Here is a 27,525-nt window from a genome sequence, read left to right as displayed (position 1 = left end):
TTAGAAGGCTTTAATTTGTTAATATGTATATGTAAATCCCAAATTCCTTTCAAGTCACTGCCCCGATAGAACTAAAGATTTTATCAGTCTAAATAAGAGGTGACATTTTAGGTCAGACACTGCATGCTAGGTGTGAGGCCTTGCTTAGATTCTGTTTATGTTTTTGATTCAAAGTCAGACTAGTTTTATTTCTGAGGCAGTAATTTATAAAATGCCACTTTGACTGACTGTTAAGAAATTGGGTGTTTTTACATTCATTTACATAACCAGTGCTGGTAAATTGATTCTAATGACACCCCTATTGAGCCAAATGTGTGATAAACATACTATTCTACAAAATGATGTTCTAAAAGATTTTTGCCATTGAATGTAAAGCATATTAATAGTATTCTCACGTTAATGAAAAATGTTTTGCTTCTCAAGATAACACAGGTCATTACCACTGAGATTAATTGCTGTACAGAATACAAACAAGTCAGTGGAGAAGATATCTCTATTTTAATGGCTTTTAAGTGTTTACAACTGAATACTTCTTGATTGTATTTTGAATTGACTTGGCAATCTGAGCTAAAGATAATGTCCCAGAGATTCTATCAAAAAAAACCATTAAAAAATATTTGGATGAGTATTTCAAATATCGTAACATTCAACTATAAGTGCAGGAAATTGGGATTGGCATGTCTGTAGTGGTAGTTATATTGGTGCAGACTCGATGGGCCAAAAGGGCCTTTGCTGCATTGTAGGAATTTATGGATCGATGACCTATTTTATTAGGAACGTTGATTGCATAAAGGTTAGGCATAAGTAATTGTGTGGACTTATTGCTGTAAAATTAATTACTTAAAAAGATCTGTTACTACAGACAGAGGTAGTAGGAACTGCAGATTCTGGAGAATCTGAGATAACAAGGTGTAGAGCTGGATGAACACAGCAGGCCAAGCAGCATCAGAGGATCAGGAAAGCTGACGTTTTGGGCCCAGACTACAGACAGTTCATTTAAAGATTCTGCAAAACAAAAGTGCCCTTTAAGGCAGTGAGCTTAGAGGTCCTGCCTTATTTAGAAGGTGGGAGGTTTGAATCTATTATCAGCTAGTCCTATGAGTGGAGCTGAGAGCACACTTTGTTAAGACAGGATTGATTTTAGATCATGACTGGACTTTGTGACTATTGGCTCAGTGCTAATATTCCTGCCTCTGAGTCACACTGGTTGGGTTTGAGCTTGACTCAACAAGTGCAGCTCCCACCTCCACTGAATAATGTTCTGATGGCCGTGTCTAATCATTACAGGTCAGTTCCCCAGGGTCAGGGTAAGTGGAGCTCTTCAAGCTTGCTTACAGACCCCAGAGGTACATTGACAATCAGTGAAGGCTGCAAAAAACTCTCAGCTCAACTGGCACAGCAATGGCAAATGACAGGCATGTAGTACAATTAGTGCTTTGCACAAAAATGAAAATAATTTAAATGTGCCATTTTTGCTGTGATCACATTGATTCACTTAACTGGACAAACTTTCAAGCAAACGAAATGGTACAAATGTTAGGATTATTCTTATGGCTGAGAAATGTGATTGACCTCCCAGAGTTATGTTTCAGAACCTAAACCTCCAATATGACATATGACATATGACATATGACAATGCATATGCATTGTATGAAGCAAAGTGCACTTGTTTGTCATCACACTTCCTCCCATCCCAGTTGCCGTACCATCTCCTACCCCTTCCTCATGAAGGTGAAGCAGCCGTCCAAAATGTAAAGCTTCCTAATGTGAACTGAGTGGGGAATCCCTCACCATGCCTGCAGCTTGTTAGCCTCACTCACATAAAGCCTCCTGAAACATGTGCAGGAATTATTTCCTGCATATTTTACAATAAGTATTTGGAGTAGGATCAGGGGACTGTTTTCAGATGGTTTATTAACCTTGAATTGAATTTAATTAGCTTTATTATCACATATACTCAAATAAGCACAGTGAAAAGTTTACAACTTAGGGCTATCTTAGGCACAAAGGCACCTAGGTACTGATTTTTAAGTGCAAAATCTTAGGAGAAAAATAGAAAAATAAAGGAATAAAATGTCCAGCATTACCGATCATAAATCATAAATAAATAGAATTAAAATAAATATAAATATACAAATAAATTATATAAAAAAATAAAATGTTCAGAATAACAGTCATTACAACCCAAACCATGCCAGCACTACCCCTGCAGATCTTGCCAGACATTGACTCCAAACCACCTTGGGCTTTACCTCAAGGCTCTTGAGATGATTCCAGAGCAGCCTCCCAGCCTCAAGGCCAGAGGTCCAGCTGAGGTCATGGTGGGCTGGGAGACCACCAAGTTGGGCTGGGAGAAAGCCATGCCAGGCCAGGAGACAGCCACTCCGGGCCACTGAGAGACTGCCAGGCTAGGCCGGGAGACCGCCAGGAGACAGCCATATCTGTCCAGTTTATTAAGCAGCAATTTAGATCTAATGCATTAGATAATTTGACAAAGAACACTACACAGCCTGTGAAAACTGTGCATAGGTCGCTGATATCAGAGGACAAACAGACTGTTGGCATGGAACATATCCTTCTCATTAAAGCTGAGAATGCAGCAATATACTCTCCAGTTTAAGTGTTAGAGAACTTTTCTCTGGGTCTTCCTTCAATGTCTGCAGGTCCATCTTCAATCTAAAGACAGTTCCCTTGTGAGGGAATAACTACACCTAAATGATTGCCCAATGGGCTGGCACAGTGGCATAGTGGTTAGTATTGCTGCCTCACAATGCCAGGGACCTGAGTTTGATTCTGTCCTCAGACTACCATTTGTGTGGAGTTTGCACATTCTCTGCATGTCTGTGTAGGTTTCCTCCAGGTTCCTCCCACAGTCTAAAGATGTACAGGTTAGGTAGATTGGCCATGCTAAATTGTGTGTAATGTCTGGCGATGTACAGGCTTGGTGGGTTAGCCATGGGAAATGCAACGTTGCACAGGGTTGTTGTGTGGGTCTGGCTGGGATGCTCTTCAGAGGGTCAATATGAACTTGATGGGCTGAATGGCCTGCTTAGACACTGAAGGAACTCTGCAAGGACTGCTCTCCTTCCTGATCACTTAATATACCCTATTTCTAGGAGTCGGTAGTTCATGCTGTGAATCCCCCATTTGTTTCCTTTCAGCCAAGGACCACAGCACAGCTATTCATGACATCAGAATGATTGTTGTCCCTTTGAGCACTTCCATCTGAGCGTTAGTTTGTCATTCCTTCTATGAACAGAATGGCTTATTTCCCCAACATTGCATTGATAGCAGTGTAAAAATGGTACTATATGTGTCCTTGACACTAGTTCAGTGGATCATCATGACCTCAGTGGTTCTGATGATTCTTATGACCATACGCGTACCTTCCTTTTGTTTTAATTTACTCAAAATTTGGAAAGCCATTCACTGCTGTAACAGCAATTGCATAATATTGCATGCTATACTGGAGGTGCTAGGAAAATTCAGTTTTAAAGCGACCCCAAATTCCAAAACATCAAATGTTTTAATTCCTAAAGATGTCCATTAGGTTACCCTTTAATATTCTCTTTCCTTGGAAGAACTGTCCCCATCTGTTCAATTTCTCTGGCTTATAACATCTTTGCTCTGATAAATTGTTTCTGCAGTTACTCCTTTATATCCTTTATGTAATATAAAGAGACCAGAACTTACGTGTGGCCTAATCAGTGTTCTACGTCTGTTTCAGATCATTTCTTTGCTTTTCAATTCTATCCCTTCAGAATAAACCGTTCGGACATTTTTTGCTTTCTAATGACATTTTGAACCTGCGAAACTGATTTTAGTGTTCTGTATCTACAGTTCCCTTTGTTCATCCACCCCTTTTAAACATGTGCTTTCCAATATGGTCTCCTAATTCTTCCTACCAAAATTCATTCCTCACACTTACCTACAATCGATGTTCATTTGTTAATTACATGCCCATTTTCAAGTCTATTAGTGACTCCTGTATCTTGTCAAATTCTCGGTGTTAGCTATATATTTTTATTTGGTGTCATCTGCAGATTTTGATCTATTGCTTTTGATTCTGAATACACCTACCTATATTATTTGTACATATTAATTACAGCAATATGTCATCCAATAGCTATCCCATTATCTCTGTCAACAACTCTGTCTGAGAGAGTAAAAATTAAAAGATGATTTTGCCTGGTGAAATTGATTGAAACATGATCAATTGCACTGAACAAGGCAAGATAGTAAAAGCTGACTGAATTTCCCATCCAGTTGGAGGCTTCCTAATGGCAGCCTATCCCTCCCACAACATGTAATATCACAGTTGCCTTTGCAAACATTTCCTTCTCTTCACTTATAAAAGGAATCAGAAGTGGTGTACAATTTGCTGGAAGGATGCCAGTAACCTCAAGTTGACCTTGACCACAAAAGACCTGATATTGAGTGCTAACTGAAACAACCTAGAGAAAATCCTAAATCACCGATCCTGCAGCATTCACACTGAATCTGAAATTTTGTGGTGAAGAGTCAGAGAACAAAACGTGAAATCCCTCAGTTGACAGCTTCATTTTTATAGGTACACACATCTAAAAAGGACTCAGGCAGGTGAACGTGTAGTTGAATGTTTAGTTCCAGTAAATTACATTCACCGAATAACACTGCATTTGGGAGCAGCATAGGAAGGTACAGCACAGAATTAACAGTTCATGTAGCCTTGAGGATCAATTCCATTGCTGTTTACAGCCTATTAATAATTCAAAAATAGTGCAAGCAGTACTTTTAGGCTGAACATTTTGGTGAAAGCAATTTCAGCCACAGTTTACATTCTCAGAAGAGAAAATGGAGCAGAGTTAAATTTCCTGAGCAAGCCTTTCAAAAAAACAGGGAAGAATGCAGCTGAAAATTTCATCATCGTATTCCCTTAAACTACAACCTTCTGATTCTTCTCAATGCTTTTATCAGTGGTACAGGGTCTCACAACATGTACTCATACAGTTCAACTTTGTTTGCTTTGTAAGTTCCTGCTGCTCAGTGACCGTACATGGTAGTGAAATTCTTTACTATGCACAAACAGAACTAAGGACAATTCTGGAAAGAATAACAAGTGGAAGAAAAAGAAACCTCCATTTGAATTTGGATTTTTCCACTGCTATTTACTTGATTTTGAGCAGTAATCAGGATGAGTGGGAGGTAGGAGAAGCGTAGAGATCTATCACACTGGAATCCCATCTACAATGAGTACCAGAGAATAAAATGTGAGGCTGGATGAACACAGCAGGCCAAGCAGCATCTCAGGAGCACAAAAGCTGAAGTTTCGGGCCTAGACCCTTCATCAGAGAGGGGGATGGGGTGAGGGTTCTGGAATAAATAGGGAGAGAGGGGGAGGCGGACCGAAGATGGAGAGAAAAGGAAATAGGTGGAGAGGAGAGTATAGGTGGGGAGGTAGGGAGGGGATAGGTCAGTCCAGGGAAGACAGACAGGTCAAGGAGGTGGGATGAGGTTAGTAGGTAGATGGGGGTGCGGCTTGGGGTGGGAGGAAGGGATGGGCGAGAGGAAAAACCGGTTAGGGAGGCAGAGACAGGTTGGACTGGTTTTCAGTCTTACTTCCTGGCAGACCTCAGTCAAAGCGTGAACTAACTGCAATGTTAGTTTGCCACCAGTACCTTCCAACGCAACATTTTCTGGCATACCACATCAGATGTAAATCACGCCCAAGAATATGAAATGTCAGGGGGAGCTGGACAATAGTAAGTAAACAGAAGTTAACTTAAAGAGTACCATCATTAAAGGAAGTGTATTCAGTTGAACTGTAGCCATTTCATAAACATACACTTGCTTCCTCCTTCTGACACTTCTTGAATTTTTGGACTGATTGTTTAAGTGCTGTGTTTCGCACCTCTGGGGTTTCCAGTGGAATTTCCCAAAACTAAAGTTCTTCAAACAAAAAAAAAATCAACGAATCCCTTCCCCCACCGCATCCCAAAACCAGCCCAGTTCGTCCCCTCCCCCCACTGCATCACACAACCAGCCCAGCTCATCCCCTCCCCCCACTGAATCCCAAAACCAGCCCAGCCTGTCTCTGCCTCCCTAACCGGTTCTTCCTCTCACCCATCCCTTCCTCCCACCCCAAGCCGCACCTCCATTTCCTACCTACCACCTCATCCCACCTCCTTGAACTGTCCGTCTTCCCTGGACTGACCTATCCCCTCCCTACCTCCCCACCTATACTCTCCTCTCCACCTATCTTCTTTTCTCTCCATCTTCGGTCTGCCTCCCCCTCTCTCCCTATTTATTCCAGTTCCCTCTCCCCATCCCCCTCTCTGATGAAGGGTCTAGGCTCGAAACGTCAGCTTTTGTGCTCCCGAGATGCTGCTTGGCCTGCTGTGTTCATCCAGCTCCACATTGTTATCAATGAATGTAGCATTGCTGCGCAGGACAAGTAGTGTGTCAGGTATTTGGCACACACTTCCTCATGCATAATGCGCCTCACCCTGGCAGATAACTAGAGTCACTTGATCAGACAAAGAGTTTCCAGAACCTGATCCCCACAATGGCATATTTTTCCTTCTTTCCTTTTTCAAATGGCCATCACTTCCAGCTGATCAGTGAAGTACGAGTAGCTTTCAATTGTTTGGTCTAAGCCTATTTGCGTAATACTCTTGAGCATGTCTAAGTAGCACACTAGGAGACAATAAATATTTAAAGAGATGACATTGCTCTGATAGTAAGTAATTCAATCACTTTAATAGGGTATGAGGAGAGGCCACTTAAGGGAAGACATGCTCCCTATTGCAAATTCTTCAAAAATCAGACAGGCTCAATTATCCCCTTCACGACCTGGTGAAGATCATTGAACTTATTTCAATAGCAAGTGGTCAGAGTGCTAGAATTGACCAGATTGACCATGTCTTTCCATTTGGTCTAAGGATTCCTTGGCAAGGTTTTTGTTGGAGATAGCAGCTCACGTTTAGCAATTCACTAGCTAATTTCACAGCGCTGGGAAGTGTAAGGCACATCTCTGGAGTTATTTGTGATAAAACCAACCCACTTCACTAACCTCATGCTTGAAATCTTTTGGATAGTTGACAGACTGGTTCTTGATATATTCCACTTTTTTACCAGTCTAACTGGCCCTTTCTGAACCATTGCTTTACTTGTCACCATCAGCAAATTCCTGAGATTCTTAACTTATTTTTCCCCCCTCGAGGTGTCTGCCAGAAATAAACAGCAGCAACATCATAAAGACATCAATGCAATTTTTTTCCACTTACAAGAGATGACAATGCTTTCTAACTTTCCCCATATTAATTGAACTTCACTGTATTACCAGTGTAAAATATTAGTACGCATAATGCATTTGGAACATTGAAGATCTCCAGAATAATGGTTAGAGACAGTAGGATAGTATCATTGCATCGCACATTCTACAAAACATGCATAGAAAAATATACACATATTTTGTGACTTAAAAATGAGATGAGGTGAAGAAATTGGTGATTACTAGTATCTGAAAACTGAACAGCACTGCAAATATGATTAGTTTTTCACAGCCTAATTTAGGTGTTATTTCTTGGAGACTGAATTTTCTTTGTTTCTTTTTGAACTTCACTGATAAATTAATTTTGTTATTTACTGGGAAAACATGAAATGTCATCCTCCTCTGCTGATAGTGTATATTGGAACTCAGAGTGCTTTCAAAAATCCCACGTAGTGTACAACACTAATGAGATATTCTACTGATGGAAGTGTCTTGTGAATTTAACGTTATTACTGCTGTTTTTCCCTCTGGCTCTGTATGTTCTTAGCATGTGCGTATTGCAATACCATTTCTGCAGTGGAATATGTAATCTCAGAGTTCTGCTGAGAAAATGCTTGCCACCTGCATTCTGCAAGTCGTTGGTGCTTGTGCATTTGTCCCAGAAATAAGAGGATCGGTTTAGTTGTAGTCCAGTATATTGTAAATCTGAACACACAATTTGGGAGCAAGTATAAAACACTTAGCTAGCTCTACCATTCAATAAGTTCATGGCTGATCATATTTCCACTTACCTTGGTAATTCTTCACCTTTCATCAGGAATCTGAAAAGCACCTCAAGTCAGAATCTGAAGACTGCTTCCACCACTTTTTGAGGAAAGGAATTCCAAAGTGTAACAACTGTGAGAAAAAAATAAACTCCTCATCCTTTCCTTAAATGAGCAACCCCTTATTTTGAAATAGTGTCCTCAGTTTTAGCTTTTCCAACATGAAGTGACAACCTTTCCACATGCACACTGTCCAAGGACCCCTCTGGATGGTACATGTTGCATCTTACTCTACTAATCACCAAGGGATATAAGCCAGCTTATCCATCATTTCCTTGTAAAGAATGTATCTTCATTTTTAGATTTTTGATTGTGGACTGAAATGAGAAAAAAAGACTGGCTTTATACCACAGATTGTGCAAGTGTTTGCAGCATTGTTTAAAAGCAAGCTACTCACACTAATTTTATGTATTGTTTATACTGTTGTTTATTCAACCAGTGAAGGATATTTATTTGCAGATGAAACATGACCAGAAGGTGTGTACAAAGGGAAATCTGGCCAGCAACAAGTCACTGATTGGTCTGTGGAGTGGTGACTAGTTGTCATTGACAAAGGCGTCTGCCTACAGACAACTATATGATTGGCTCCTAGGTAGCTGAACAACTTAACGATGAGAAGAAAATAGCCAGAAGCCTCCAGACCTCTAAAAAGGGGAGATGTGTTCTTTTCTTTGCTATAAAGCACCTTAAGCAAAAAGAAAGCCTTTATGAGTTTCTGTAAGCTATTGCTTAAGTCAGAGACTTCATAAGTCGTGAACCATTTACTGTGACCCCAATAAGCAAGGGAAGGTACCTGGGGAAGAAATTGAGGATTGTTTGAGGAACTGCAAGTCCTAGTAAAGCAAAAGCATCGCCTTAGTGAACCCTGTAAAAGGGAGCCTTGAACTACCTTCCCATCTATTACCTCCACCTATGATGTAATTTTTTTTTGTGCCTTGTCTGTGTCTGTTTGTATGTGCACGTAGGGATTAAAGTTTTAACCAATAATGTTGTATGTTGACAGTCCAACCAGAATGTGCATTTTTTGTAAGAAATAGTGATTCTTGTTAAATACAGAATCCTGGTCCATGCTTTCTGTCTACAGAGTAGAAAAAGATAAGTATATTGGAGAATTTTGAATGCTTTTACGATATCGTTAACTCTTGACACAATGGCCGGAATAGTGGGGATTTGTTTTCACTGAGGTTTGACAAAGATTGGGGACTTAACTGAGATCAAATTTGGAACAGAGCCTATGAGGGTTTGGGTGTGGTATTGGTAAATAATAGAGATGAAGGAAACATTGGATTCTGGATTGCATGTGAGACTTGATATTGGAAGTGGGAAAGAATTTCCTGCAGGTGGCAGAATTAGCCCTGATAGTCTTAAGGGAGCCTTCAAAGCATCAGGTTGATTGAATTGGTGGCTAAACTGAAGAGAACATTGCCTGGCAGACCTAAAAAGGCAAATATAATTGAGGTGTTAGCACTATATTTGGGTTGAGAGGAAATACACAAGAGATACCCAGTACACCGGGTAGTGAAACAACAGAATCAGGTGATATTCTGTAAATATTAAACAGCTTGAGCCTGAGGAAAAGAAAGAAGAAAATAGAGATGGAAGAAAAATATAAAAGGAAGTTAGAATTAAGAAGACAGGACTCGGGAATTAAAATTAGATTGACAAAGATCAAGTGAGGGGATATGAATATAAATTTTAAAAATGACATAGTTGAAATAGAAAACATCAGATGCTAATGCAGGTTCTTGTGGGGGAATGAGAGTCATTACTTGAGATCCAGTAAGAGTGGAAATTTGATTTCTGATTCTGTCAACATTTCAGAAAATAGAAATGGAGGAATTTTTTTCATTTCATTTGAAAAAATGGCTAGAAATGAAGGCATTTCTTCATTTCATTTGAGAAAATGGCTGGACAAATGAATTGAGGAAAAGAAAAATACCTTTTTCATGCAGAGTAAGTTGACAGGTAAAGCACAGGAAATTTATATTCACTATAGAAGAGGTTTCTTGGGATTATGCCACTGTTTATATTAGCTAGCCGCAGGTCAGTACATCAGGCATTTAGGTAAGGGTTACAGAATTTAAGGAAACAGCCTTAACAGATCATTCTTGGAAGAGAAAAACTCACCATTTTTCATAATAAGAATGCACGTTGAAGAGCAAAAGGTTAGAATGACTAAACAGGCAACAATAATGGCTGGCAATTATGAACTAATCCATAAAAATCAATCTATTTTTCCATCACTATCAAACTCAAAAGGGATAGGAAATAGGAATGTGAAAGGAAGGCAAGTAGCCAAGGTGAAGAATAGATAGCTGGGAATGCCCTATAGTCTCATGCTCAGATCAGGGGGAAAATACTGAGAGTAGAGGCGAAAATTGGAAGCCAAAGTGTGTTTCTATTGTAACGATGGGTGAAACATTTGTTCAGAAGGCTAAAGGTTGAAGTGGAAACCCATGGGACTTATTGGAACTCATAAGATTCAGCCCAAAAATGCAAACTCCAAAGAAAATAACAATGGATCAGATTGTAGCTCTAAGTACAAATAGGAGACTGAAGGCAAATATTGCAGTGCAATAATACATTGGCGGGGGTGACTAACAGGAAGCATCCTTGTCCAAAAGTGAAGGCAACTCCTTTTTCTTCAAATGGCACATCCAAGTCCTGAACAATACTGCTAAGAAACAAAGGCCAAATCAAGCCCTCTCGCTGGAGAAAGATTCTGTTTTCCGAAGAGGGTTCAATGGAAGTTAAAATGGGATGCGTGGAGACCGCATCCCAGTTCCACTGAACAAAGTCCAGTTGGACAGTGACTTGTTGTCTTGACTATTGGTAATTAAGATAGTCGAGAAATTATCTGTAGATTGATCTGATTTACATCTGGGGAATGATTTGGCAACAGTGAAAGCTATCATGTCAAGTCTAGTTGAGATTAAAATGACAGAATCATTGCAAGAAAATGTCCTGGTTATTTTTCCATTCTCTGTGGTGACCAGAGCAATGGTGAAATAAAGTGTACCATTTGACCTCACAGTCATACCACAAGGAGCCTTCTCCTATGCTCTTACATCTTCCTTAAATAGTGAGCTTAATACTGTATACAGTATTTCAGATGTGGTTTCAAAAAATGCCTTGTATAGCATTCTAGTTCTGTTTTCAATTTCCTTGCAATAGGGTAACACATTACAGTCTGTCAAAATTACTTCCTATATTTGCATATTAACATGTTGCATTTCTTGTACAATGAAAATTTAATCCCCTTTCATCACAGAACTCTGCAGTCCCTTACCGTTTAGATAATGTGTTTCTTTTTTATTCATCCTGCTAAAATGACCAATTACACATTTTCCCGTTTTATTCTTTATTTACCAGATCTTTGTGCACTCACTCAGCCTAACTAAATCCTTTCTACCCTCTTCACAACTTCCTTAACTAAGATAATAAAATGCGAGGCTGGATGAACACAGCAGGCCCAGCAGCCTCACATTTTATTATCTTGGATTCTCCAGCATCTGCAGTTCCCATTATCACTCACACTTCCTTATCTATCTTTGTATCATTAGAAAATTTAGCAACCATACCTTCAATCACTTTATCTAAGTTATTTAGATAAATTTTAAAAATTGAAACCCCTGTGCTTATCTGGGACATACCACCCGTTATATCTTTCCAAACAGAAAATATCCATTTATGCCTAATATCGGTTTCCTATTAGAAAGTCAATTTTCTATCCATGCTACCCATTACATTATGAGCTTCTATTTTCCACAGTAATTTTGTGTCTTCTTATTAAATGCCTTCTGGAAACTTAAATACAGTACATTCTCTGGTTCCCAAGGTGTGCAGAATCAGTGCAAACTGTCACTTTGATAGGCAAAAGTGCAGGCTCCAACTCTGCTGAACAGGAAGGCAATGAAGGGGCAAAGGCATTAATCATGCAGTTACAAATTGCAGCTACCTTTCATTTGCAGTCAAATCATTGAGATGTCAAATACATGAAGTCTGAAAGTTTTTAGGGTTCAAATGCTTGTCACAGGCAGTGTCCATCATGTCACTGACCTTTGCAAATTGCACAGTGAAATCTCAGTGAAGCACAGGTTATCACCCTAACTTTAAAAGATGGTAGATACTGGCTGCAACCAACACCACATTTGTACCACTTCCAACTGTGTGGGGCACAGAGCAGTGTTCCTGTAAACTGTACTGTGGGTTTAATAATATGGGCTGGGGTGGAAAGGACTCACAGAACATAGAACAATCACAGTACCTGTGTTACTCATTCACTTGCACTTCCTCAGGATGAGCATGATGCAGTGTCAACACAAATTCCATACTTCATGGAACATTGTGATGGATTAATGCCAGCAGTTGGATCAGACCCAGAGACCTGCAGGAGTGGGGGACCATCCTCTCTGGGTTGCTCTAAAGGTGACAGCTACTTTAGACTTCAGTGTGACTGGCTTCTTCCAGGGTGCAATGGGTGATTTTGTGGGATCTCTCAGTCATCCACCCACAAACATAATAACTGATGCCATCTGTGTCAGGTCGCACCAATTTATTTCAGGCCTCCAATGATGAGCTCAGTACTGCAACCTGGGCAGTAGGACTCTGAAACAAACTAGGCTTTCCACAGTGCAAGGTACTAATGACTGCAACGCCGAGGGGTTATATCAAAATGTTGCACAGTTCCTCAAAAGGAAGGGCATCATTTCCATGTTGAACGAATTCACGAACTGAAAGTGTGCGCCACTACTTTGGTAGGTGCCATACACGTACATCTTGGAGAACTCTTGTGCTCCTTTGCAATTCTGTAGATACTGACATATCTACTTGTCATTAACCATTGAGAACTCTCTTCTCAAAGTCTGCATCAACAGAGAAGACCTTTGCAAGTTACTGCAAGGACACAATGCAGCATAAGACTGACAGATGCAAGGACAAATACTATCATCTGTGAACTGCTATATTTCCATGAGACTGTGATACAAATTTGTTGAAATGCCATGATGACATGATAGAGAATAAACCCTGACTTTGGCACCTTGCTTGATCCCAGCCAGTTGTTACATAGGGGTTCAATTTCTGTGCTCAACCAGGATTTGTTTACAGGGTAATGCCAACATATGGGGTTTCCATATTTTAACTTTTGCCTACAATTGCTTAATTCTCTGTTTCTTCGGTCTTGGTAAATGCTTCTGATCAGGTGAAATGCCTCAGAATGTCTTCAAATGCTTACTGATTTTTTTTGTCTTATTCAGACACTCCCCTTTAATTGTTCCCAATGATTAATATTTCAGTAAGTTTCAGTGAATTTTCCATTTCCATCATTAATGCCTTCCACACACCCCTTTGCATTAATGGCTGGAATTGTAATTATACCGTTCGTGTAGGCAGGGAATTTAGCTAGTGCTTTACGCACTTGACCTTTCTAGCAAAATTAACATGCTCTCTAAACTAACATGGAAGAGGCCCCGTTTGATTCTGGAATTTGTCCTATTTATTTGTCAGTGGCAGTTGCAGACAAGACACTACTGGAATTAGAGACCAGCTTGTGAGATCCTGTCTAGTTTTACATGTTAAACCTGCTGTGGGCTGAGTCATCACATTGGTTAGTAATCTACATAAGCGCAGACTGTTTATACTGGGGCTTGGGTGTCACCGTGAAAGTGTTAAAGCTCACTGTTAACACATAATCGAGTATAAAGCTCAATGTCTCAACAGCATCATCATAGTTATTCATAAAATCCCTACAGTGCAGAAACAGGCCATTCAGCCCATCAAGTTCAAACTGCCCCTCCAAGGAGCACCCCACTCATGCACCCACACCCCTTAGCCCCCTACCGTCTCTCTAAAACCCTGCATTTCCGATGGATAATCCACCTCACCTCTGAATACTATGGGCATTTAGCATGGCAAATCCTCCTAACCTGCAAATCTTTGAACTGTGGGAGGAAACAGGAGCACCCAGCAGAAACCCACGCAAACTCAGCAAGAACGTGCAAACTCCACACAGGCAGTCACCCGAGGGTGGAATCGAACCCACTTCCCTGGCGCTGTGAGGCAACAGAGCTAACCACAGAGCCACCGTGCCACCCAAAAGTCTTCTGCACGTAATAGTCCGAGGCAGTCTTCCATCCAAGTACTAGTCAAGTCTGAGTCTGCTTAACTTCTGAGATCAGGCGAGATTGGGCATTAATGAACTGGATAGGTTTTTCTCCCAAACAATCAGCAACAGTTTAATCATCGGTTGAATCTATATTCCAAATTTTCATTGAAATCAAATTCCACCATCTGCCAAGGCGGGATTTGAACATAGGTGCTTAGAGCATTGCCAGTTCTTTGGATTTAATGTCCAGTGATAATGCCACTAGTCCATCATCTCCCCTTCCACAGCACCTCTTATCGGCAAGGTCTGTGCCCTCTTGACTGTCAGAATGTCAACAATGTCACCATCTAGAATGCATACCTGGCCAAGTAGAGCTCCTCCAGAACATAGACATTGATTTGTACAGTGCATATACAGAATTTCCTATTCACATAGCCAGCCAGATGCCTTTTAAATGTTCTGACTGTATCAGCCTCTACCAGTCCTTTGGCAGCTTATACACATTCACCCTTTCATATACACATCACCATTTGCATGAAAAAGTTGCTGTTCAGGTCCCTTTTGAACTTTTCCCCTCTCACCTTAATCCTGTGTCCTCTAGCTTTTATAACTCCCCTACCATGTGGAAAAGACCTTGGCTATTCACTCTATCCATGGTCCTCATGATTCTATAAACCTCTATAAAGGTCTCCCATCAGCCTCCAATGCTTCAGGGGAGAAAAGATCTAGCCTATTCATCCACTCCCTATAGCTCACAACCTCATACTCCTTGTAAATCTTTTCTGAACCTGTTGTGTCAGCATGCTGCTGGTTGGTTTAATGGCTGTCATAGTTAACCAGCTGGTCACATGTGCTTGGCTGCAGAGTGAAGTCATGAGGTAGTGGGAACATGCTCCTTTGTTAAAGTGCTGATTATGCACAAATTGCTCCTGGTTTGGGAAGGAACAGAAAAAATGTTTGTGGAAGACAATAGTGGAATAAAATCTTCTGCTGAGAGCCCTTTTCTGCCTTCTCCTCCTCCAGCTGTGCACTATGACTTCCTTGTTGCTTCTCATTAGCATCCTTCTCATTCCACAGCTGAGAGAGTTGGTGGGGTGATGGTTTGGTATAGCAAATGATTTGACCAGAAACCTTAATGCGATATACAAGTGTTCTCTAATTTACCGAAGATTGAGCACAACCACCAGTTTACAGAACTGGTCAGGTCAGACCTGTTTCAATTACACTTACTGGTGAACAACGAGAGCCAAAACATTGTTCAGAATTTCGGCTGCATCTGACAGGGACATCGTCAGCAGCAACAACAGGAACAGACAGAGTGTCCACAGTTTGAAGTATGTCAGCACCCTTTACCTGTGCTGCAAGGAGAACACAGACACAACCGATGAGTGAAAAAACAATTTATTCCAGTCATAAGATAACAAAGTGTGGAGCTGGATGAACACAGCAGGCCAAGCAGCATCTCAGGTGCACCTTTATCAGAGAGGGTCTAGGCCTGAAACGTCAGCTTTTGGGCTCCTTAGATGCTGCTTGGCCTGCTGTGTTCATCCAGCTCCACGCTTTGTTATTTTGGATTCTACAGCATCTGCAATTCCAATTATCACTTATTCCAGTCATAACTTCATTGGCGAGAGAGTGAAATACATAGAGGGTCACATGTAAGCAAACAGAAAACCTCTCTCTATTGTGGGACCACTTCCAGAAAGCCAGCAAACCATCAACCTTCCATCAACTCAGTCAGTCTGTAGAAATTAACCCAGCTTTGAAGCCGAAAGCTGTTGATGCCTTAAAAAACAGCAATGATAGCGGTGGGCCTTCCTGTTGTTACTCAGCTTTGTAGGTTAATTACACATTAGTGTTGTATGGGTACTGACTATAATGTATGAGCTGCTGATGATGATAAAGGTTGTTGCTATCATTCTCTTGAAGCGTAGGGAACAACAGGGTCTACTTGGTCGAATGCAGTGAAGCGACACCACTTCCTGTTTCTTGAGAAGAGCCTCTTGTCTTTAACAAGACAGTTAGAATGCCAGCAACTGTGACATTAATATGAGAAACATTGCTACTGAGACTTTGACGAGGATGAGATGTTGGAATCACTCCTTTAAGATTCCATCTGTTCTCTACAAATCCATGCAGCCTCAACATAGCCAGTGATGTGTTAGATATCTTAAGTATTAACCTTTTTAGAACTATATACAACAGTTAACTGGAAAAACAAGGTACTACATCAGAAATATATGTTGGCAGACATATCTGATTTATATAAACGGGAGATAAAAACAGACATTGTTAATAAGGAAGACCACAGTGAAACATCAGATGAGATGGTCATTGTGAGGGAGCAAACAATAAGATCCTGAAAAATGATAAATCCCTCAACCAGATAAATTGTACCTCAGATTCTTAAGTAAAACAAGGGATAAAATTGTGTATCTTCTGAGCTCTATTCTGTCTGGCTATCAGTGCAGCATCAGAAAACCAGACAGTTATCTTTGTATGAACACAGCAGGCCAAGCCACATCAGAGAAGCAGGAAAGCTGACATTTCAGGCCTAGACCTTCTTCAGAAAGGGGGAGGGGAAGGGCGTTCTGAAATAAATAGAGAGAGATGGGGAGGCGGATAGAGGAGAAGGTAGGTGGAGAGGGGACAGGCATGTCAAGAAGACAGGGATGGGGCCACTAAAGTTGAGTGTAGGTGGGGAGCTAGGGAGGGGATAGGTCAGTCCAGGGAGGGTGGACGGGTCAAGGGGGCGGGATGAGGCGGGTAGGTTAGAGATGGGAAGGGGCTTGAGTTGGGAGGAGGGGATAGGTGGGAGAAAGGATAGGATAGGCAGACGGGGACAAGCTAGGCTAGTTTTGGGATGTGGTAGGGGGACGGGAGATTTTGAAGCTTGTGAAATCCACATTGATACCATTGGGCGGCAGGGTTCCCAAGTGGAATATGAGTTGCTGTTCCTGCAACCTTCGGGTGGCATCATTGTGGCACTGCAGGAAGCCCATGATGGGCATGTCTTCTGAGAAATGGGAGGGGAGTTGAAAAGGTTCGCAACTGGGAGGTGCAGTTTTTTATTGTGAACCAAGTGTAGGTGTTCCGCAAAGAGGTCCCCAAGCCTCTGCTTGGTTCCCCAACATAGAGGAGGCCACAACGGGAACAGCGGATGCAGTATATCACATTGGCAGATGTGCAGGTGAACATCAGCTTGATGTGGAAAGTCATTGTGGGGCCTGGGATGGGGGTGAAGGAGGTGGTGTGGGGGCAAGTGTAGCACTTCCTGCGGTTGCAGGGGAAGGTGCAGGGTGTGGTGGGGTTGGAGGGGAGTGTGGAGCAGATAAGACAGTCATGGAGAGAGTGGTCACTCCGGAAAGCAGATCAGGGTGGGGAGGGAAAAATATCTTTGGTGGTGGGGTTGGACTGCAGATGGCGGAAGTGTTGGAGGATGATGCGTTGGATCTGGAGGTTGGTGGGATGGTACGTGAGGACGAGGGGGATTCTGTTTTGGTTGTTATAGTTCCATTTCAACTCCCCCCTCCCATTCCTCAGACGGCATGTCCATCCTGGGCCTCCTGAAGTGCCACAATGATGCCACCCGAAGGTTTCAGGAACAGTACCTCATATTTCACTTGGGAACCCTGCAGCCTCAAGGTATCAATGTGGACTTCACAAACTTCAAAATCTCCCCTCCCACTACTGCATCCTAACACCAGCCCAGCTTGTCCTTCCTCCTACCTATCCCCTCCTCCCACCTCAAGCCCCACCACCATCCTACCTCCTTGACCTGTCTGTCCTCCCTGGACTGATCTAACCCCTCCCTAACTCTCCACCTGCACTCACCTTTACTGGCTCCATCCCCAGCTCTGACTTGTCTGTCTCCTTTCCACCTACCTTCTGCTCTATCCATCTTCTATCTGCCTCTTCCCTATTTATTTCCCTCTCTTCCTAATTATTTCAGAATCCCCTTCCCCATTTCTGAAGGAGGGTGTTGGCCTGAAACGTCAGCTTTCCTGCTCCTCTGATGTTGCTAGGCCTGCTGCGGTCATCCAGCTCTATGCCTTGTTATCCCAAACTATCTAGTCTTTCTTCGTAGCCGAATTGCTCAAGCCCAAGCAACATTCTGGTGAAAGTCCTCTGTAGCTTCTCGTGCAATCACATCCTTCCGATAGTGTGGCAATCCAAACAACCGTCAGAACTCTAGCTGTGGTCTAATGTTGTATAGAGCTCCTTCGTAACCTCTTTGCTTTTGTTTCTTTCATTCACGTGTGAGGCATGGGCATCTCTGGCTGGATCAGCATCCATTCCCGATGCCTACTTGGCCTTGAGAAGGTGGTGGTGAACTTCCTTCATAAACCGTTGCAATCTATTTGGCATAGCATACAAATAATGCTGTTAGAGAGGTAATAGCAGGATGTTGATCCAATGATTTTGATCCAATGACACTGACGGACATATTTTCAAGTCAAGGTGGTTTGTAGCTTCAAGAGGAACTTGCAGGTGATGGTCCCATATATCTGCTGCTCTTGTCCTCTGCATAGAAGTGATCAAAAGTTTGGAAGGTATCCAAGGAGCCTTGATGAATTTCTGCAGAACACCTTGTAGATAGTACACAATGCTGCTGCTGAGAATTGGTGGTGAAGGGAGTGAATGTTTGTAGATGTGATGTCAATCAAGTAGGTTGCTTTGTCCTAGATGGTGTCAAGCTTCTAACGTGTTCCTGGAGCTACACCCATCCAGAAAAGCAGGGAGTATTTCACCACATTTTGTAATCAATGCCTTGACTAGTGAAAGCAATTACTTCCTGTGTTTTTTTAACCACTGCCTTCAAGGATCTGTGGAGATGCACACATGTCACTCTGATCTTCTATATTTCATATGGGTTCCCTCACATTGTCAGTCCTCCCAAAATACATCTTACACTTTCAGGACCAAATTCCTTTTGCCATTATTCAAGCCATCTGACCAGTCTGTCTATATCATCTTGTGGACTAATGCTTTCCTCCTCGCTATGTACCACACCACCAAGCTTTGAATCATCTGCAGACTTATTGACCATACTTCTAATATTCACGTCTAGATCATTAATGTACTACAAACAGAATGGGGCCAAGTACTGAACCCTGTGGTATAATACTGGGTACCAGCTTCTAGTCACAAAAGACCTTAGACATCATCAGGGTTGTTGATCTGCTCGCCGAGCTGGCTTTTCGTTCAGATGTTTCATTATCATTCTAGGAGACGTCATCAGTGAGGCCTCCAATGAAGCAATGTGTTCTATTCCACTTGGAATTTATACTGTTTGATTCATTATGGTGAATAGTGTCATTTCTGGTTTTTGATCTGTTTGGGTTTGTATGTAGAATCCAATTCTATATGTTTGTCGATTGCATTACGGGTGGAGAACCGTGCCTCGAGCATTCCTATGAGTGTCTATGTTAGGCTTGAGCTATTAGTTGTCTTCATGTCATTTTTTCTTCCAACTTTGCTCATCTAATGATCATGAAAGTAACGTCCACGTACCTAACCCATGGTTTAGGCTGAATCTGGGGGGAGAGCTGTGCATTCAAGTCTTTGCAATAACAGCTTCTGCTATGAAGCCCAAGCTGCGTGAACCCATGAGTATCCCATTAATTTGTTCATACACCTGATCACTGAAGATGAAGTGCATGGTAAGGATAGGTCAGTAATTTTAGCATGATGTCCTTGCTGATGATTTCATTGGAGGTTTGTGTTTTCTGATTACCTAGTAATGTGGCTAGTGTCTCCTTTGCTAGAGTCATGTCAGTAGAGGTGAATACTGCTGTAACTTCGAAAGAGGTCATTTCCTCCTTGTTGATTTTTACGTTCTGATGTTATTCAGGAATTCCTGTGCTGAGTGTATGGAGTGAGTCAATCCACTGGGGAGGTGTTTCAGTCTTTGTTGTAACTCTTTGCCTAGCCTGTGTGTCGGTGTGTCCAGCAGGGCAACTGTGGGTCTGAGGAGCATGTCCAGTTTGTGTACCTTGGGTAGTCCATAGAATCGGCGGGGGGGGAGGTGGTGTTTGAGCCATCAGGTTTCATTTTTAGGAAGTCTGTTCTTGTTCATTGGCCTGCCCGTTGTAATTTCTTTAGTGTATAAGCACAAATAAAAAGTTAGTAAAAAATACACCACCTTATTAACAGCATATTCACCAGGATCAAGTTCGCCAGGAAGGAAGAGAACAATCAACTCCCATTTCCAGACATAATGGTGGAACGAATGATCAATGGTGAATTCCTTACTAGTGTATACAGAAACACTACACACATAGACCAAATTGTGAATTACAACAGTAACCACCGCAACATCCACAAACAGAGTTGTGTCAAGACTCTGTTTAAACAAGCAACAACACACTGCAACACCCCAAAGCCTCTCAAAAACACCTATACAAAGCCTTTACGAACAATGTATGTCCTAACAGCTTCATCCACTGATGCTTGGAAAATAAGCAACACCAAGAAGACACTGTTCGCCCCACCACACGGGCTACCCCACCCTCTATCAGAAACACATCGGAACTAGATAAAAAAAACTCCTACAGCCTCTTGGAATAATGATAGCACCCGAACCAACAGCACAGTTCACCAGTTACTCTCAAAGACGAAAGACCCCATACCAACAATGAGCAGGACAAACGTGATACACAAAATACTGTGCAGCAGTCGCAAGAAACACTACATAGGACAGATGGGCAGGAAACCCGCCACCAGGATACAGAATCACCAACTCGCAGCAAAATGACATGACCAACTCTCCCTCTTTTCAATGCACTCCAATATAGAAGGACATCAATTTAAAAAGCTAGAAGGGGGTATGAGAAAACCTTGGCGGGTAGGATCAAGGAAAACCACAAGGCATTCTACACTTATGTGAGGAACTAAAGCATGGCCAGAGTGAGGGTAGGGCCAATAAGGGATAGTGGAGCTAACTCGTGCATGGAATCAGAGGAGATGGGGAGGTCCTTAATGAATACTTCGGTTCAGTACTCACCAGTTAGAGGGAGCTTGACTATGAGGACAGCATGAAATAGGCAGATATGCTCAAACAGGTTGATGTTACGAAGGAGGATTTGGTAGAAATATTAAAAAAATGAGAATAGATAGTCCCCTGGGCCAGACGGGATATATCCAAGGTTGCTACGGGAAATGAGGGAAGAGATTGCTGCCCCTTTGGCAATGATCTTTGCATCCTCACTGTTCAGTGGAATAGTACCAGATGATTGGAGGGTGGCAAATGTCATTGACTTGTTCAAGAAAGGGAAAAGGGATAATCCTGGGAATTACAGACTGGTCAGTCTTACTCCTGTGGTAGACAAATTATTGGAGAGGGTAATGAGATGTAGTATTTATGATTATTTGGAAGAGCACAGTTTGGTTAGAAATAGTCAGCATGGCTTTGTGAGGGGCAGGTCATGTCTCACAAGCCTTACTGCATTCTTTGAGGATGTGACAAAAGATGTGAAGACAGAGCAGTGGATGTGGTGGATTTTAGCAAGGTATTTGATAAGGTTCCATAAGGTAGCCTCATTCAGAAAGTAAGGAGGCATGGGATTCATGGAAATTTGGCTGTCTGGATTCAAAATTGGCTGTCAAATAGAAGATAGAGGGTGGTAGTAGATTGGTGGAGTTATGGATCGTGTGGAGGATTGCTGTAGGTCACAATGGGACATTGACAGGATGCAGAGCTGGGCAAAGCAGTGGCTGATGGAATTCAACCCGGAAAAGTGTGAAGTGATTCATTTTGGAAGGTCGAATTTGATTGCCGAATATAGGGTTAACGACAGGATTCTTGGCAGTGTGCAGGAACAGGGGGATCTTGGGGTCCATGTCCAAAGATCCCTCAAAAGTTGCTACCCAAGTTGAAAGGGTTGTTAAGAAGGCATGTGGTGTGTTGGCAGGGAATTGAGTCTAAGAGCCGTGAGGTTATGCTGCAGCTCTATAAAACTCTGATTAGACCACTCTTGGAATATTGTGTTCAGTTCTGGTCACCTCACTATAGGAAAGGTGTGGAAGCTTTAGAGAGGGTGCAGAGGAAATTTACCAGGATGCTGCCTGGACTGGAGGGCAGGTCTTACGATGAAAAGTTGAGGGAGCTCAGGTTTTTTCACTGGAGCGAAGGAGGTGGAGAGGTGACTTGAAAGAGGCATACAAGATGATGAGAGGCATAGATAGTGTAGATAGTCAGAGACTTTTTCCGAGGGAGAAATGACTATTACAAGGGGGCATAATTTTAAGGTGACTGGAGGAAGGTATAGGGGAGATGTCAGAGGGAGGTTCTCTACACAGAGAGTGGTGAGTGTGTGGAATGTGCTGCCAGCAGTGGTAGAGGAGTCAGATACTTTAGAGAATTGTAAGTGACTCTTGGGTAGACACATGGAGGATAGTAAAATGTAGGGCATGCAGGGTAGATTGTTCTTAGTAGGATAATAGGTCGGCACAACATCGTGAGCCGAAGGGCCTGTACTGTGCAGTACTGCTCAGTATTCTATGTATATTCTAACTGGCCCAAAGTTGCAGCACTAGGACAAGCAAAGCAAAGGCAAGCATGAGAATTCCTGGAGGCCTGATTTTCAATCATTAGTGCAATAAACCCTATCTACATACCACTATGGTGCAAAACCGAAAACAAGACTACCCACCATGACAGACTAGACCATATAAATTCAGAGTGGGACAGGACAACAGCGCTTCAGTGGAGGCTAAACAACACTAAACATGTCACCTTGTAGGGAGTCAAAACGGTTGCAGAAAAACCATTACTACCACTCTGCCGCCTCCTCCAAGTCATTAGTATACACAGTAAATAATTGAAGCCAAAGGACTAACCCTTGCGGCACTCAATTCATTACATCCATCTAAACTCAACAAGACCTATGAATCCCAACTCTGTTCTCTATACATGAATTGTTCCTTAAGCACTGTGAATATACGTACCCCAATACCATGAGACCTGTACTGTCCAATAGTCTTTTATTTGACACCTTTCAAAAGTTTTCTGGAAGTCTAAATCATTACATCTACCAGTTCCCTTTATCATCTCTGCTTGTTAAATCAAAAGAACTCCAGGAAATTTGTCAAACCTTTTCACAAAACCCATGTTAATTTTGTTTTATTGTGTTAAACTTTTCTAAATGTCCTGCCATCTCGTCCTTGACAATGATTCTAGCATTTTCCCAATAACACATGTAAGGCTAACTGGCCTATAATTTCTTATTTTCTGTTTCCCTCCCTTCACGAACAGGGATGTCACATTAGCAGTTTTCTAATGCATTGGAACCTTCCTGGAATCCATTGAGTTCTGTATTATATTTAATTAATACTTCTAATACTTCTCTCACCACTTGCTTTAAAAATGTGTGCAAACCATTCCCTGTGGACATGTCTGCCTTAACTCTCATTAGTTTGCCAAATACTTTATTTCTCATGATAGAGATTGTTACAAGATCTTACTTCCTATTAGTACCTTACTTTTCTAATAATTTTGTAATGTCCCCAAACATGAATCTTGATGTAAAACATTTATTTAAATTGTCTGCTAATGTCCTGTTCCCCATTATCAATTCCCCATCAAGAGTTCCATGTTAATTTTAGCTGCATTCCTCTTGCAAATTTATTTTGATAATCAACGTTTACCCCTTTTTATTAGCTTTCTAGTCATCTGCTGCTAATTCCTAAAAGGATTTCAAATCCCCTGGTTTACCATTAGTTTTCACCTCTTCGTATGCCATGGTTTTTGAGTGGATACTCTCCTCGACTGGGAGACAGTGAGAACTGCAGATGTTAGAACAGTAAGGACTGCATGCTGGAGTCTCCTTGACTGCCTTTGTCAACTGTGGGTCATCCATCCTTCTCATCACCACTTTTCACTGTACCTAAGTACGTGTGACAATAATAAATCAATCTATCAATCAATCTTCAAGCCATGCATTTGCCTCTCTAATCTTATTTACCCTGTGTTAATTTGCATGTGGCCTTGGTAGCAATCCTGCTGTTATTACCTTCATGGTTCTGCTTAATAATTTAGCCCAAATTGAATCCTTCAGCAGCAACTCTTTCCTAATCCTACCTATGCTGTTGGTACTTGTGTAGAGTAAAACAACTGGATCCTTCCCCTCCAACTCCCAAGTTCCTCCCAAGCTGAAAAGTCCTTAATCTTGGCACTAGGTAGGTAACAGCCCTAAGGACACTCTGCCAGTGCTGCAGAAAGTAGGATATGTTTCCCTAACTATGCTATTAATACTAAATTTCATTTTTCTCCGCTCCACCTCCCCCAGTTGAATGGTTCTCTGACAACAGTGCTTTGGTCAATTTACTCATCCTCCCTGTGATCTGTGCCCTTATCTGCTCTGGGAGCAAGAACCTCGTATCTATCTGACAAAGGCACCAACTGAGGCTCCTCCAAATCTAAATTCTGGGTTTCAAGATCTGTTTCACTCGCAATCACACCCTCCCATCCCTAATCAGAGACAACATTTGATGCAGTTTAATCCAAGGGACATGTCACAGCGTCCATGGCCTGGACTCCAGCTCATCAACTCTGATCTCCTCGAGCAGCCCAACACTTGCTGTGGGTGTAATAACTGTACATTCCCACACTCCTGCTGAAATACACTGACTGCCCAGCTATTTCTATTCTATTTAATTCATGAACTTGTATGATAAATATTACAAAAGTGAATTTCCAACTTGTACATTTTAACTGTAATAACATCACTTGATTTAAACCACTAGGCCAATCAAGAGAGTATGGAAGTGCACTGACCTGTTTTCCTATGACATAACACTTCTGGTAGAAACAGGTTGGAGGGATTCCCTGTCCCCACATTTTATCTCCTACTGTTTGCTGCTCTTACATAAAGGTTCACTCTCCCAGTCTACTTCACAGGGATACTGAATTGCTGCATAATCCTCCCAGTTGGAGAGGACAAAGAAGACAAGGGAATAAACAATAATTGGTAGGATCTGAGAAATATAGAAAAACACAGCACCTTGGAGTATTTATTCACAGTTTCCCAAAGGTGGCAGGAGAGATAGACAAGATGGTTAATAAGGAATATTAGATATTTCCCTTTATTAAAAAAAGAGATAGGAATGATGTGCCAGAACTGTTTGAAACACTGTAAGGCTATGACAAGGATATTGTATACTCTTGTGATTTCTGGTTTATAAGAAGAATGTGATCATAAAACGGAGGGTGAGGGGCAGATTTATGAGGATGTGGCCAGGAATGAAGAATTTAGGAATAAGGAAAGACTGGAAAGGTTGTTTTTATTCCCCACTACGGAATGGAAGAGGCCGATGGAAAATTTAATTTGAATGTATAAAATTATGAGGAACTTAAATTGATTGGACAGGAAAGATTTATTTCACTTAGCTGAAGGATCAATAACCGTGCAACTTTGATTTAAACTACATAAAGGAAGCATTGGAGAGGAGTTGAAAAGTAATTTTGTTTTTAGCCAGAGGGTAGCTGGGTTCTGGAGCTCAGTAGTGTTGGAAACAAAAATGCTCATAAAATTAAAAGCAACATGGATAAACACTTGAAGTACTGAAACGTTCAGGGCAATGATTCAAGTTTTGGAAAGTGGGATTAGCAGACGTGGCTCTTTTTCTCCAGCAGGTGGACAGCAGGTGTCTTCCTTCTGTGCTGCCTATTTTTCTCTGTGTCTATGCTTCTATCAGCCCTCCCTGGATACTTCAGTGCCTGCTGCTCATGCCCTCTCCGGAGTTTGTGCTGTACTGTGTCCAAACTGTTCCCGGGAAACAAGGGTACTATTCTGTTATCAAAGCAACCCTCTCCACACTGAAATTGCAGAAGCTCAAAAATTACAACCAATCTGGAATTGTACGGCAATTCTTTTTGAAAACATCGGCTTCCCCTGATTTTTGAGGCAAATTACTCAGCTCAAAGAGCCTCAAGCTATCAAGCTGTAACCCAGCTGATGCCCATTGATTTCAGACAGGTTGATAAAGCCTTCATACCATTGTTCAGCAGACTGGAAATGCTATAACTCTAGTACGTCGGATGGATCAGTTTTTGTCCAATGTGTGCAGGAGGGTTTCCTGACTCAGTATGTCAAAGGGCTGACAAGAGGGGAGACCACACTGGATCTGGTACATGGTAATGAACCAGGCCAGGTGTTTGATTTAGTGGTAGGTGAACACTTTGGAGAGAGTGACCATAACTCGGTTATGTTTACTTTAGCAATGGAAAGGGATAGGAACCTGCCACAGGGCAAGAGTTATAGATGGGGGAAGGGCAATTATAATGCGATTAGGCAAGACTTAGGAGGCATAGAATGGGTTAGCAAAATGCAGGGAATGGGGACAATCGAAATGTGGAGCTGGTTTAAGGAACAGATATTGCGTGTCCTTGATAGGTATGTCCCTGTCAGGCAGGGAGAAAGCGATAAGGTAAGGGAACCATGGGTTACTAAAGAAATTGCATCTCTTGTTAAGCAGAAGAGGGAGGCTTATGTGACGATGAGACGAGATGGTTCAGATGAGGCGATGGAGAGTTACAGATTAGCTAGGAAGGATTTAAAGAGAGAGTTAAGAAGAGCAAGGAGGGGACATGAGCAGACATTGACAGGTAGAATAAAGGAGAACCTTAAAGCTTCCTATAGGTATGTGAGGAATAAGAGGATGACTGGGGTAGGAATAGAGCCAGTCAAAGATAGAAGTGGGAAGTTGTGTGTGGACCCTGTGGAGATTGGAGAAGTGCTAAATTATTATTTCTCATCTGTTTTCACTGAGGAACAGGAGAATATTGTAGAGGAGATGACCGAGTTACCGGCTATTAGAATTGAAAGGATTAAGGTTAGTAAGGAGGAGGTGTTATCAATTCTAGAAGGTGTGAAGGTAGATAAATCCCTGGGCCAGATGGGATTTTTCAGAGGATTGTCTGGGAAGCTAGGGAGGAGGTGGCAGCGCATTTAGCCTTGATCTTTGAGTCCTCATTGTCTGCAGGCTTAGTACCAGAGGACTGGAGGGTTGCAAATGTTGTGCCCTTGTTCAAGAAGGGCAGTAGGGATGACCCAGGTAATTACAGACCTGTGAGCCTTACCTCTGTTGTAGGAAAGATTTTGGAAAAGATTATAAGAGATAGGATTTATAATCATCTAGCAAGCAACAATTTGATTGGAGATAGTCAGCATGGATTCGTCAAGGGCAGGTCGTGTCTCACAAACCGCATTGAGTTTTTTGAGAAGGTGACCAAGCATGGGGATGAGGGTAGGATAGTTGACGTGGTGTACATGGACTTCAGTAAAGCCTTTGATAAGGTTCCACATGGTAGGCTATTGGAGAAAATACAGAGGCACGGGATT

At 41.9% G+C, this 27,525-nt stretch overlaps 1 long non-coding RNA gene across 1 annotated transcript in view; it reads right to left on the bottom strand.

Annotated features, from left to right (window-relative positions):
• The window catches only part of LOC132210439 (uncharacterized), a 64,313-nt gene that overhangs the window by 23,245 nt on the left and 13,543 nt on the right, over nt 1-27,525 (bottom strand). Inside the window, exon 3 of the long non-coding RNA XR_009446553.1 lies at nt 8,044-8,149. This is a non-coding gene — a long non-coding RNA (uncharacterized LOC132210439). The remainder of the gene's footprint in view (nt 1-8,043; nt 8,150-27,525) is intronic.

The sequence above is a fragment of the Stegostoma tigrinum genome, chromosome 12, assembly GCF_030684315.1.
Source record: "Stegostoma tigrinum isolate sSteTig4 chromosome 12, sSteTig4.hap1, whole genome shotgun sequence".
Classification (NCBI taxonomy): Eukaryota; Metazoa; Chordata; class Chondrichthyes; order Orectolobiformes; family Stegostomatidae; genus Stegostoma; species Stegostoma tigrinum.
The sequence above is the reverse complement of the archived record's forward strand: the minus strand, read 5'-3'. Positions and strand labels throughout refer to the sequence as shown.